Raw genomic sequence first — 14,024 nt, forward strand, 5'->3', positions numbered from 1 at the left:
CAGGCTCCTTCTAAGTCTGCAACACCCTCTCAGAAACAACCTTTTCAGGCCAAACCTGGTAGCCTGTGACTACCAGGTCAAATCCATCTACCCCATCTTTCTCCTCACCTCTCTCTTTCCCTCCCAGCTTAGAAACAGATAACCCGGGACTCTTGGATCCTTTCCATCATCGACCAAGGTTACTTCATGATTTGGGAAACCCATCCTACCTTCAAGGGAATCCCACAACCCCCATAGGACCACATGGAATTCTTCCCACTAGACCTTTTCCTCTCTTCTTTCTCAGGGCGCTATCCAGGAGGTTCCACCCAATCAAAGGGGAAAAGGTTCTTATTCCAGGATGTTTCCGGTCCCAAGAAAGGATGTCCGTTGCTGGCCCATCCTAGACCTGCCCCATTTAAATACCTTTCTGAAAGTTCCCACCTTTTGCATGCTGACTCTTCCTAATCTACTCCCTCTGATTCTTCCCCAGGCATTCATGGTGTCACTGGACGTAAAAGATGCCTACCTTCACATTCATATTCACCAATGGTTCATGAGATTCCTTCACTTTTCTGTGGCTTCCTCTCATTTTCAGTTTTTTGCTTTGCTCTTTGGTCTATCTATGGCACCGAGGGTATTCATAAAATGTTTACCCCCTTTTGTAGCCCACTGCAGTCTGCAGGGCATACAGATATTTCCATACCTGGATGACCTGCTCCTCCAGACCCCATCACCATAAATACTCCTGGACAATTTTTCATATACTATATCTCTTCTGAGAGGGCTAGGGTTTACCATCAACCTCCAAACGTCTTCCCTGACCCCCTCCTGGGATCATATCTTCCTGGGGTGCGGGATCCTGACAAGCACAATGAGAGCTTGCTTACCCTGAGAAAAGATCCTGTCCCTCACCTCATATTTCCAGTACCTAATTCCATTTCAATCCCTGGCTGCCAGGGAGTTCTTGCACATCCTGGGGTTCATGGCCTCAACTATTCCAATGCTTCCCTTTGCCAGGCTGCACATGAGGAAATTTCAGTAGTTCCTGAGAAGAGTTTAGAAGCTACACTCTCACCCTCTGGAATTTGTTGTTATCCTCCTACCCTGTTTGACATGGGAGTTAGAGTGGTAGAATTTCAAGTTCTCCAGAAATCCAGGCCTACCCCTTCAACCACTCTCACCCACCCAGGATCTGTACACAGATGTGTCAGACACAAGATGGCAGGATGGGATGCAACTCTAGGAAACTGGAAGGCCAGGGATGTTTGCTCTCCCCCACAGGCAAAAGAACATATCAACATAAAATAAATGAGAGCTGTGATACTTGCCCTCAAAATCTTCAAGTCCAGAATTTCATCAGGGGTCCTAAGGTGGTTCACTAACAACACCACAGTCCTCTGGTACGTCAACAAGCAGGGAGAGACAAAGTCCTATATTCTCTGCAGACTGGCATTGTACACCTGGGAGATAGCCCAGCAGAATCACGTCTCACTCCAGGCTGTTTACATTCCCTCAGTTCAGAATGTGATGGCAGACTCTCTAAGCAGTGACTCAATCCCATGAGTTCATGTTGAACAGGGATGTGTTTCTGGACCTTCTCATTGATGGGGTATCCCTCAGATAGATCTTTTTGCCTCCCATGAACAGACAGCTTCCCAAGTATTGTGACAGGGCTCTACATCTTGGGGCATTAAAGGTGGACACTCTATCCTTTCCATGGAAAGGGATGTTTCCATACGCATTCCCCTGTTAGCATTCATTCAGAAGGTTCTGCTGAAACTTCAGTGGGAACAACTAAACATCTTGCAGGTGATCCCCTTTTGGCCAAGACAGCATTGGTTCTCCCTTATTCTACATTTAGCCAAGGGCAATCACCACAAGTTACCCCTCAGGATGGACTTACTCACACAGGACAAGGGTACTCTAGTATATCCACAAATGTCAACCCTAAACTTGCCTCTGTGGATGTTAGGGCTTTGATTCCCTTTAGAAACCTTTACACTGAGGATGCGCTGCAAGTTCTGTAGGAGGCCAGAAAACACACTTGTACGAAATTTTATGTCTCCAAATGGAAGACGTATTCCTTCTGGTGTCTTAAAAACATAAAAACATTTGCAACCCTGTCTGTAGAGGTGCCAGTGGTTTTGTCTTAACTGTGTGAATTAATGAAGAGTGGCTTGTCATATTCCTCTGTCAAGGCAGATCTGTCTGCCATTTCCGCATGCATACCTATGTCTCCTCCCTTGGCTTCCAGGTTGGAAGTCAAACTGTTCCTAAATGGCATCCTTCACATTAGACCACAAAGGAAACCAGTGCCTCCTCCTTGAGGTTTCAATTTTTGTCCTGAAAAAACTTCCCAATCTCCCTTCAAATCAGCAGTGTCTCCCTCCCTCGAACACTGCACATGGGAAATGGTTCTCCTAGTGGCTATTACCTCTGCCAGAGGGGTTTCTGAGCTGCAAGCCCTTATGGCCTCTTCTCCCTTCACTGTCTTTCACAGGGGCAGGGTTTCTCGTCGGACTAACCCACCTTACATGCCCAAGGTGGGAACTGAGTTACCTGTGAATCAGGCTATCAATCTCCCTACCTTCTTCCCATTTCCCCAATCCTCCAGTGAGAGGATTCCCACACCTTGGACATTCACAGACAACTCAGATACTATTTGAGCAAAACCAAATCAATCTGTAAGTCTGACAGATTGTTTATCTCCTATCACCCAAGGGCCCTGGGCCAAGCTGTTTGTAAGAAAACTATTTCTTCTTGAATCTCTAAAGCCATTTCTTTCTGCTATTCAGCCAATGGAAATGATCTGTCTTCCCCTGTAATGGCACACACTACTAGGGATGGGTCCTCTTTTGGTGCCTTCTTTAAAAGATTGGATGCAGCTTCTATCCTGGAGGCAGCAACCTGGTCCTCTGTTCATACCTTCACCAAGCACTACAAACTGGATGTCATTTCCAGATATAGGGCAGGGTTTGCCAGAGCTATTCTCCATGGCTCTGTGGAAAATGTCTCTGCTCTTCCCACCCAGTTCCTTTCTGCATGAGCTTTGGCATTCTCCCTCATGTTATGAATACTGCAGCACATGAATAGAAGGACATAGAACAGTTGCGTAAAATCTTACAATAACCATAGATGTCCTTCTCTTCTATATGCTGCAGTATTACTTCCCCCCTTCCTTTCCCCTGATACTTGCCTGATCCCTGGTTATATGTTGCTCTTCTTTATCAGGCTGGTGCTTTGCGGAATTCATTTCTGAGGTAGGTATGTGCTGACATCCACTTTATGCCTGACATCTGTTTATGGCTGATATACACTGAGTGATATTGACCATTGCACGTACCTTGCAGTAGCTTTTAGACTTTGGTATACTGGCCGTATGCACAAGTCAGCTGGAGGCAGATTCCCTCTTATTATGAATACTGCAGCATATAGAAGACAAGGACATCTATGATTATGGTGAGATTTTACACAAATATTCTTTACCCACAAGAAAACAAGGAGGAACATGTAGACTCCATACAGAAGCCACCCATCTGGGAATAGAACCAGTAAATCTCTTGTTGTGAATTTATGATGCTAGTGTGCCATCATTTATGCCCTACAATCATTTAATATACATAGAAGTTTAATTTTGTTTAGATTTTAATCAATAGTTAGTAAAACTAGTGATAACTTCACTAAGATAATTAAACAAAAAAATAACAACATGAATGCATATTGACAAAAGATGCACTAAAAGTATACTTATACAAGCAAGTTGAACATGTCTGTGTCATACACGGCTGTATAGTATTTTAAAACATTAGTGCTTCCACTAAAGATTTTATTCTGAAAAACCAGCCCTCTTTCTGGGATTACCAGTTACCCAACCCCATACCATTTTGAAATCCTTGACCAATTTAACTAAAATGATTTATTAAAGAGGCATTCAATGAACTTATGGCAAACATACTGAGAGTTCTCTGAGTTTTAAAGTAGATGCTACAGGGTTTAGATGGTGAAACTAAATATGAAAACAATTGTGCAACCATTGCTCTGTGCCTGTAAACATGTATAGTTTCAGTTCTATCTTCAGTATTTGTCAAATCTTGTAATGAGCTTAGACTATGTTGGGATTTTTATGACTGTATGATAATTCTTGCATCAAGCTTGCTGTATACCACTGTATCCATGAACATGATGACTTCCTGAGTCAGGGAAAACAGGACTGGGCATAGTGTCTTAGATGAGAACATAATGCCACCTAAAGGGAGAAATGCATGGCTATAGTACATCTCCACATGTTTGCAAAATGAATAATTTGCATACATGTTCATTAAGTGTCTATTCTAATCTCAAACACTCCAGATACCCACTTGTGCAACATACTGGACGCACACACGCGTGCGCACACACACACACACACACACACACACACACACACACACACACACACACACACCAAATGTATGCAATCAACTAGTGGTGTAGCTTTTTTTTTTCTTTGTCTGGGGGACTAATTTACTTAGTTTGTAAAATGAGATATGTTACAATTAAGCCCTAAAGTTTTATTTTATTGTTATAAATTGTTTTCAAGATTCATGGATGTCTACATGTTTTCTTTTTCTTTCTTTTTTTTTTTTTCCTTAATACTGTTATTTTATGAGATTCATATTCATTTTCAATACTGAAAAGCTATACTGTCCTGAAACATGTAATATCTTTAGTTGGGGGCTACATGTGTGGAGGGTGTAGAAGCTGCACATTTAGTTGATCTAGAAAATAAGAAATCTTGTCTACACCCCCACATAGCTCCCACTGTAAAGAAAGAGATATACCCAGGTACATGCACGGATGCACACAAACACAAATACAAACACACATTTTCATATGCATTTGATCATAGATTTACACAAAAATGCTGTTATATAAGGGGGGGGGGCAAAGCACCCCCTAATATCTCCAATGTTATTTTCATTGAAGTAAGCATATATTTACTCTCAGAGTTTGCAGATGGCTACACAATACTGTACTAGTAACAGTGCTCACATCTCATTCAAAAAACTATTTCACACTGTAAATCAAGATTAGGCATTAGCATTTACACTATAGACCTTACCATATGTAAAAATATCCAGACATACTTGCCGTTGAATGCCAGTTACACAAGCAGCAATATCATACTAATCTCACAAAGCTCTGCATTCAAAATATTGACATCTGTCAAAGCAAATACTTCCCAGAATGATGATTCTTTTTAATAGACAAATTATCAATAATAATACAAATCAGGATCTCAGTAGTGATACTGGATGTACCAGACATTGATTAGACTGTTTAAGCACCTGCACAATAAGACTGCTAATGTCTCTTTCTGTACTTCCTACTGCTAAAGCCTGGCTGCATATGAAGTTTTGGTTCTTAGGAACTTGATGTACCAGGTTTATGCTGCTGTATTTTCAAATGATTAAACTTATATTGCCAGTTACAAATTGTGTACACATTACAGTAAGGGAAAATTTGTATCTGGTTCCATCACTATCCCATCCAACAATTTACCATCAGCAAGAGGTTTATTTAAATCTGAGTCTTCTGGGTAACATCTGCTGTGAAAATGTTGGAATGCAATAATCTGAAAGTGAATTCCTGCAGTATTTTTCAAGGAAATGTTGGTCATTTAGGAAGGTCTCTTTTTTCACTGTTTATATGAATGGATGGGTAACTTGTACCTGTCCTTCATAGGAGAAGCATGTGAATTCCCCAACATATCCTTGTTTGGCCCATTTCTGGGTTATTCATCTGCAAAATATAATGACCAGAAGCTGAATGAATGGCTATGCTTCTTAAGATTCTCACAGGTCAATAGCCTAGTAAGTGCCTATGGACCTATTAAACACTGAATGACTAAGTGAGCTGTTATTAGTCAGTAGCAGCTCATTTACTTACTCAGAACAGAAGTTCAGATTAGAAATCCCTTGGTGCTGTTCACAAGTCCTGTTAAAATAATCTGAGATGAGTGAGAAATTGAAGAGATGAGGAATACATCTAGTTTGAGACTGAAAGCTAGATGTAGATGATTTGGCGTCAGCATTTGATGATCTTGATGGTAACTGTTTGAAATATCAGAATCCGCTACAGTGAGTCCCAAAATATAACAAGTCTGAGATGCCACTTCTTGGAATATTCCCTTTTCTCCGAGTTATAGCAATCTTGGAGTTAGTATATATACATTCTGGGTGTGGGGGCTGGCTCCCTCTGCAAGATTCAAAGATTCAAATATTCAAAGAAACTTTATTGTCATTTAGGAAACACAAATTCTACCTAAGCGAAATTGTGAGTATCAGCTCTTCTACAAGAGAAAACAAACACAAAAAGACAGACATGATAGATATTAAAGAATAAACAATAACTATACTACAAAAGAAAATAACTAGGTTGCTGACTTACATGCTTGTACACTATTTATATACACTGTACAACACTGACTACTAGATGATTAATGCATGAAAAGAAAAGTACACTACACACAGAGGTGAGATTGGGTGATATTGCACATAAGTAAGTGGTTGGAATTGCAATTCAATGAGAATATAGGTTCATAGGTTCATAGATGTGTACTAGGCTAATGGCCCTGGAGCCTTTACAAGCCTAGCCCATAGGATTACCCTGGCATTGTGCCACTCGACCTTAGTTCCCAGTGCCTCTGTCAAGTAGAGCCACTGGGGTGATCCCTGGGGTGAATTTTCTATTTCCCATCCACTCATCAAGATTTCTCTTGAAGAGGGCCAGTGAGGTGCTCTGTTTGACATATATGGGAAGTCTATTTCATAGCATGGGCAGACTCTGGGTTATGAACCTGTCCCTCCAGTTTGTTCTGTTGATTGTGGTAATGAGGTTGCGGTCTCTGGAGCGTGTGGTGTGGAGGGATTGGGATTTCTTTAGATGTAGAATTTCTAACAGAGCTGGGTCAGTTATGGATTTCTAAGTAGGTGATATGAGACAGAGAATAGTTGGAGTTTTTTGAGTCTGTCTATATAGGGCAAGTGTTTAAGGCCCAGGATCCTCTTTGTGATGTACTTTTGCCGCCTCTCCAGTTGTTGCAGGTGTCTAGTGATGTACATGCTAAATGAAGCATTGTACTCGATGACTGGCCTAATGAGGGAAGAGTAGAGCGAGACAATGACCTCTTTCTTCCTGGATGCAAAACCCTTAGTAATGAGATGTGCCACAGAGAAGGACTTTCTGATCACAGTGGCAATGTGGTGGTCAAAAGAGAGGTTGCTGTCAACCTGTGTTCCCAGATCTCTTATAACTCCTACTGTGTTCAGTGAAATACCATCAATGTGGTAATTCATGGGAACCAGATTTTTCCCAAAGGGGATGATGACACATTTTTTGGCATTGAGCTTAAGGCCATGGTTCTAACACCAGTCGTTGGTCTCAATGAGGCCTTTCTGTAGGATGTCAATATCACTTGGGGAGTTAATAATAGCTCCCAACTTGCGATTGTCTGCAAATTTTGTCAGCCATAGTCCATTTGTGTGGGCCTGGACTTCAGTGAAGTAGATACCAAACAGGAGAGGACCCAGGACCGAACGTTGTGGGAATCCACTCGTGACAGGTCGGCAGTCTGACTTCGAGTCAGCTTCTTTCACGCTGTGGGTTCTATCTGTGAGCCAGTTTGCAACCCACCTAGTGATATATGGGTTGATGCCTAGCTTAGTGAGTTTTTCTATGATTCCTGAGTGAGGAATAGTGTCAAAGGCCTTGGCCTCATCAAGGTAGGCTGTATGAACCACCTTGTCTTCATCCAGAACTCTAATGACTGACTCAAGTATGATCTACCCTTTACAAAACAAAACTGTGTGGGCTCCAGAATTTGAAGATTCCCTATGTCCTTGTTTATTAGGTCCATGATGACGTGTTCCATAACTTTGCATATCTATTAATTTTAGTATGCAATAAATAAATAGAATTACTGTATGGAAAAATAAAAGGAAAAGAATGTGAGTGTAACAATATATTATAGTTTTGATACATCCAGATTTATGTCTGCATTAATGAGTCTTATTGCAGTTGGATAAAAATTGTTCATGAATATGGAGGTCCTGCAGTGGATATTCTGTAACCTTTTACCAGATTCAAGTTTAGTGAAGTAACCATACTCTGGATGAGATGTGTCACTCAGTATTTTGTGGGACCTCTTTTCACATCTCATTTCAAGGAGATCCTGTAAGGTAGGAAGACAAGTGCCCACAATCCTTTCTGCTGTTCTTATTATTCTTTGCAGCTTCTTCCTTTCGGCCATTGTGCTGTTACCGAACCATACAGTGCAGTTGCTGGTGATAATGCTCTCGATGGCTCCTCTGTAGAAGGTATTTAGAGCATTCATAGAGAGCTTTGCATTTCTAAACCTTCTTAGGAAGTGTAGTCACTCATAATTTTTAATTAGTTGGGCTGTGTTTGTACTCCAAGAAAGAACATCTGATATATCTACCTACAGGAACCTTGTGGTTTGGACTCTCTCTACTTCTCCACCATTGATCTTGAGGTGCATGGCAGAGCTCTTTCTGAACTCAATAATGATTTATTTTGTTTTACTGATGTTCAGGTCCAAATTATTGTTATTGGACCATTCAGTCAGGACGTTGACCTCATTCCTATACCCTTTCTCATCATCACCCCTTATGAGTCCCACCACTGTGGTGTCATCTGTGAATTTGATGATGGATAGCTTTTGCAGAGCAGTCATGGGTAAGGATTGTGAAGAGTAGAGGATTCAGCACACAATCCTGGGGTACTCTCGTATTGATTGTAATACTCCCTGAAGTGTTGTTCCAGGCCAGCACAGGTCCTTTGTGATCTTCCAGTCAGGAAATCGAGGATCCAGTTGCACGGCTCTTTATATACACCAAGGTTGATTGGAATCACTGTATTGAATGTCGAGCTGAAATCTATGAACAACATCGTGACATTGTTGTTCTTCTCTTCAAGATGCTTCAATGTGAGATGAAGTGCCACCAAAATGGCATCAGCAGTTAATCTGTTTACCCAGAAGGCAAACTTTAAAGGAGAATAACGATTTTTGAGATTCGCTCTTCTCCTGTTTTTTTGGTATTTTTTTTTGGCATTTCGAGTGCCAACATTTCAATAGGTAGCAGATTTTGATATTTGCAGGGCTTGGTCTAGCTCATCAACAGAAAACGAAATGGCTTGTTCATTCTCCTTTTCATTTATTCATTCACCGATCGCCAGAAATGTCCTACTGAGACACAGCCCATTTTCATAATAAGACACCAGGAAATAGTTTTACAGCTTAGTAAGTGAATAAAGCAGATGCACACACATTCATAGTTATTGCAGTATTAACAAGCATTCATACCAGCTAGTAATATGACACTATAGTATAAATTAGAGCATCACAAACACATTTAAAATGCAATTACATCTAAAACAATAAATAAGAAAAAAATACAGTTGTACATATCAATAAGAGTTCTAACAAGCACTGAGATCATGTTCTTTTAGCATATGTATATTACAAATGATTCCTTATATTATGCTGAATTACAGTGGGGTGAAATACAATTCCTTAACCCTAATTCTTTGATTACTTATTACCTGAAATTTCAATTATCAAGATATACTGCACTGAGTGCACAGTATCATTAGCAATTTTCTTTCATAAAAGGTAAGGAACAAAAAATGTCTGTTTGTTTGTTTGTTTATTTATACTTTGTTGACTGGGTTAGTTCTACTAGGCCAGCTGCCTCTTTTCAGGGGAGACCCGAGTTAGTAGTGGTACTAACTGTGAAATTTGATCTGGGCTTTAGGGAGAATTTCCCTTACTCATATCAATAAGTGACCTAGGATCTTTTACATCTACCTGAACTACCACCACCTCAAGCAGATGTGATGTGTATCTCATCAGAAGGATGTCACAGTCAAGATTACAACATTGTCTAATGCTGTACTGTAGTCTTAGTAGTGAAAAAATAAATCCCATCACCTGGGGTGGCGATAGAACTCACAATTTTGTGATTTTCTAACATCAAAGGTGAGTAATTTATCTGTTGAGCCACTAACAACGAGTTAGATATCCTTACTAAAGTAATATTTTTAATATTTTAGAGCTAACAAACATGCAGTATTTAAGATACAAAGTGTAATTATCCAATAGCTATTCTCATGTTTTATGTTTTTGTACTGGTAGTTGTAAAACCTTTCTTTAAAATGTTATTATATTGACACATTCAGATTTGCTTTTTCAACAAGCTATTTCATCTAAAAGTTTGTCTTTTTGAGGTAATAACCAGGGACTCTATCTATCTATCTATCTCTCTCTCTCTCTCTCTCTCTCTATATATATATATATATATATATATATATATATATATATATATATATATATATATGTAGATATAGATATATAAATATATAGATACAAAGATATATATAGATTATATATATATATATATATATATATATACATACACACACACACACACACACACACACACACACACACACACACACACACACACACACACACGAAACACTGAAAAAACAATTCAATCTGAAATATTGTCCTCTTTCAACTAATGGTCAAGTGATATATAAATGAAATGTTATGGCAAAATGTTTAAAACAGCCAAGACTAGTTAATTACGTCAAATACTGCAAGGTGAAAAGAAAATAAATACTTTGTCATAGAAACATAACTAAGGAAGCTGACAGCTTGAATCTTTATTGTTTGCAGGAGACAAAATCTCCACCATCCTTGCACCAACAGACTTATTTAGTCTTATTCCAAGATCACACAACCTCAGAGTAAGATCAAAAACAATTTTAAAGTACATTGTCAGTTTCCAGTTTTTCTCTCGTTTCAGGTCTGTCAAAGTGAAAAAGAAATTGCCCGTTGGCTTGAGCTGATCTAGGAGACACCTGATGAGTCCACTCATGTGCTCATTAGTAAGCAAAAGTATTTACATCCAAGTCATGTGTCTGTTTGTGAGTCAGGAAAGGGTACTACTTGTAAGTAATGCTGGGAAATAATGTGATGGGATTTACAAAGAAAGGAGTGGCACAAACAGGAACAGGACACTCTGATATGCACTAGACTTCATGCTTGTTCAACATATGATATCATCAAACTACCTGCTGGGAAATGACAAAGTGTAGCAATGCTTTAGTAACACAACACATGCATCATATCTTTTGCCTGAGCCTAGAAAAACTGGGCATCCCCACTTTAGTATGATTACAGGCTCCAAGTCAGCCAGCCGGAAATATATAACTGATTACTTAGAATGCAGTTTTATTTTATTTGTTTATCAATTTCTTGGGTGGGTGGGCTGATCTCATAGACCCCTTCCGGTCACAGCTGTTGCCAAATTGTATTGCGAAATCAGTATTATGGTTTTAGTATCTAGCAAATTCAAATGAGGATACTAGTTTTAAGACTGACTGTACAGATAAAACACAAGTGACTTAAAAATGTGGTAGTTGGTAACAGGCTATACTGTTGTTAAGCCTTCTGGATATGCTATTAACTCACCTCATTCCTACATCAAATTATTATGCTCTGTGAAAACAAAAGTCTGCTTATACCTTTTTTTCAGACAGACAAGTGGCAGGATTTAACAGCCTGTGAACTTCTTTAACTGAGAAAATGAAACAACCTCGTGCTGGATATGACACATCTGTTTTGGCACATTTCATATTTGCTCTGTGTTGAGGAACTTAAAATGAAAGCAGACATCGGTGGGAGTGGCTGATTTGTAGGGCTTTGTTTGTCTATTCATTATAAACAGGTTTTTCCACAGTGGTTAAATGAAATGACTTACTGAGTCATTTCATTGTCCATTGAAAACAATGATTTTCAAGGTCTGATTCTCTCTGGTGCAGGGTAACCAAAAGAAAGTCTACTGGTTGTGAAATTTCCCTTGTTTATTATACCTTTAAATGCTGGAGCTCCAAGCCAAGTCATCTAGCTGTTTTTTTATTTTAATCTAATAGTGCCATAAATCAAACATATTTGTAAGCCACCAGTAACTGCATGCTGTACACACCTTAGTTTGTCAGATTGGCCTAATGTAGTTGTATCCTAGGGTAATCTGAGTCAGCAGGCAAGAAGAATCATCGCATCCTGTGATTAAGAGGGCATTGCGAATGTAATATCTTTTTAACAAAATCCATAGTCTGGTAATATAATCTTTTTAACAATCCTGTTTCTCTTTCACTTATGCATGCTGTGTATGACTTTGTGTAAGTGGTCCCTGTTGAAAAAGAAAATGAACATAAAAACAAAACAGTTATCCATCAGATAAATATCATCCAGTATAAAACTCACGGATCCAACTGTTTATAACAGTAGGTTTGGATATTACCTAATAAGTTTGAGGTTTGCACAAATCTATTTACATAAACCTGAAGTCTTTGTGAATTAACATTAACGTCATGATGGAATGGGCAATGAGCAAAATATGCATATTCTGATGACACTTTACATCAGTAGTTGGGAGTTTAGTTTAACCAAGGTCTCCTTTTCTTTAGTTATCAAACAGAAATCATCATCAGTACTGCTTTGCAACGATGAAACTTCTCTACAGAAAGACCAGTCTGTTCATTTATGATGCTGGAAAAAATAAGTAAATAAAACGGATATGGAAGTGCTTATTCTTAAATTGAAATCAGAACACACACTACCTATTGTTGTATTCATTTTCAAAAAGAATACCAGAAATCTTCATGTCATAGTCAATAAAATCTGCAGACTCATCGACCTGCCAAGTAACAGAGAGTGTTACTGCCTCCCCATGGCCAAAGCTAACTGGCAGTTACAGGCAGATGCACATTAATTCTTAACTCCCCAATTTACAGACTACTATTCCTGAAATACTACTCACCTTTAGCAGACAAAATGCACACCAGTACCACATCCTGTGCTTAAAGATCTAATAATTTAGATGCAGTTTCTCTAGGCAAACTGATTTTTAACTTTGTAGTTGGAGTAAAAGCCTTCTTAAAGGTCACCCCAGCCACCTTGAACTTTTTGCAAAGCAACATCAGAATTTCCAAGACCTTTTGCAGTGTTTTAGATGAAAACGGCAGAACATCTAATGGAACTCTCAAATACTACTGCTTGCAGGACAATGGATAGACTTTTGAGAGCCAACTACTTAACGAACGAGTCCTTTGCCTTAGCTGAACTTTGTCAAGAAGTTCCACTGTATTTTTGTTTTTATTTGCATGTATTCCAAACATTACGTTTGAACAACTACTGCTTTCTAGTATAATCTCTACAAAATGAATCCAGTTATCTACATCCTAACTTTTTATATTTGTGCATGTTGTTGCTGTTGTGTAACTACCTGCCTTATTTTCTTTCCCACTCTAATCCTGCATGCTCAACTACACTGTTAAGTCTTACAATCACTTCTGATACAGTGTATCATTTTTGCAATGTAAATATGGCATGAGATTATGCATGTTTTGCAAGCACTTTTAATTGTTTATTGTAAGTGCTATTTATGTCAAATGTTGATGTCATTTGTCCTGTGTCATGTCTGAAAAGTGTCTCAGGGCCAGTCCATATACATTAGTAAGCAAATAAATAAGTCTATTGCAGCAAATATCATCAATATTTCTCTGGCATGTCATTCTGTGCAGAATCTACAATAATTTGTTATGTAGCCAATCACATTGTACTTTCAGTTTCCGTCCTGTCAACACAACGTTGATTTTAAGTTTCTGACCAAAGACATACAGATAGGTTCTCTTTCAATGGATGGTCTTCCACTTAAATCCATTCCAATGGTAGTTTTCTATATCACAAGCCCAGTTATCAGACTAATTAACCATAATATTATAGACCGCATGCATGTATCATATCATGTAGAAGCCTGCAGTTTCCGTTCATGTTCACAAGGGTGGTGACCTTAATCAAGTTACCAGCTAAAAGCATATTACAGTCTCCTACAGAAGCTATTCACTCAAGCTGTAAGGGTTGAACAAATGCAACAAATTCTGTATTGAACACCGGCATGTAAGCCACATTA

General features: G+C 39.0%; 1 long non-coding RNA gene across 1 annotated transcript in view; it reads left to right on the forward strand.

The window, feature by feature from the left end:
• LOC122804319 overlaps window positions 1-13,603 on the forward strand; it is a 477,886-nt gene extending 464,283 nt beyond the window's left edge. The window contains exon 2 of the long non-coding RNA XR_006365211.1: window positions 12,520-13,603. This is a non-coding gene — a long non-coding RNA (uncharacterized LOC122804319). The remainder of the gene's footprint in view (window positions 1-12,519) is intronic.
• Window positions 13,604-14,024: the final 421 nt, after the last annotated feature.

The sequence above is a fragment of the Protopterus annectens genome, chromosome 6.part0, assembly GCF_019279795.1.
Source record: "Protopterus annectens isolate FY-2018-M chromosome 6.part0, PAN1.0, whole genome shotgun sequence".
NCBI lineage: Eukaryota > Metazoa > Chordata > Ceratodontiformes > Protopteridae > Protopterus > Protopterus annectens.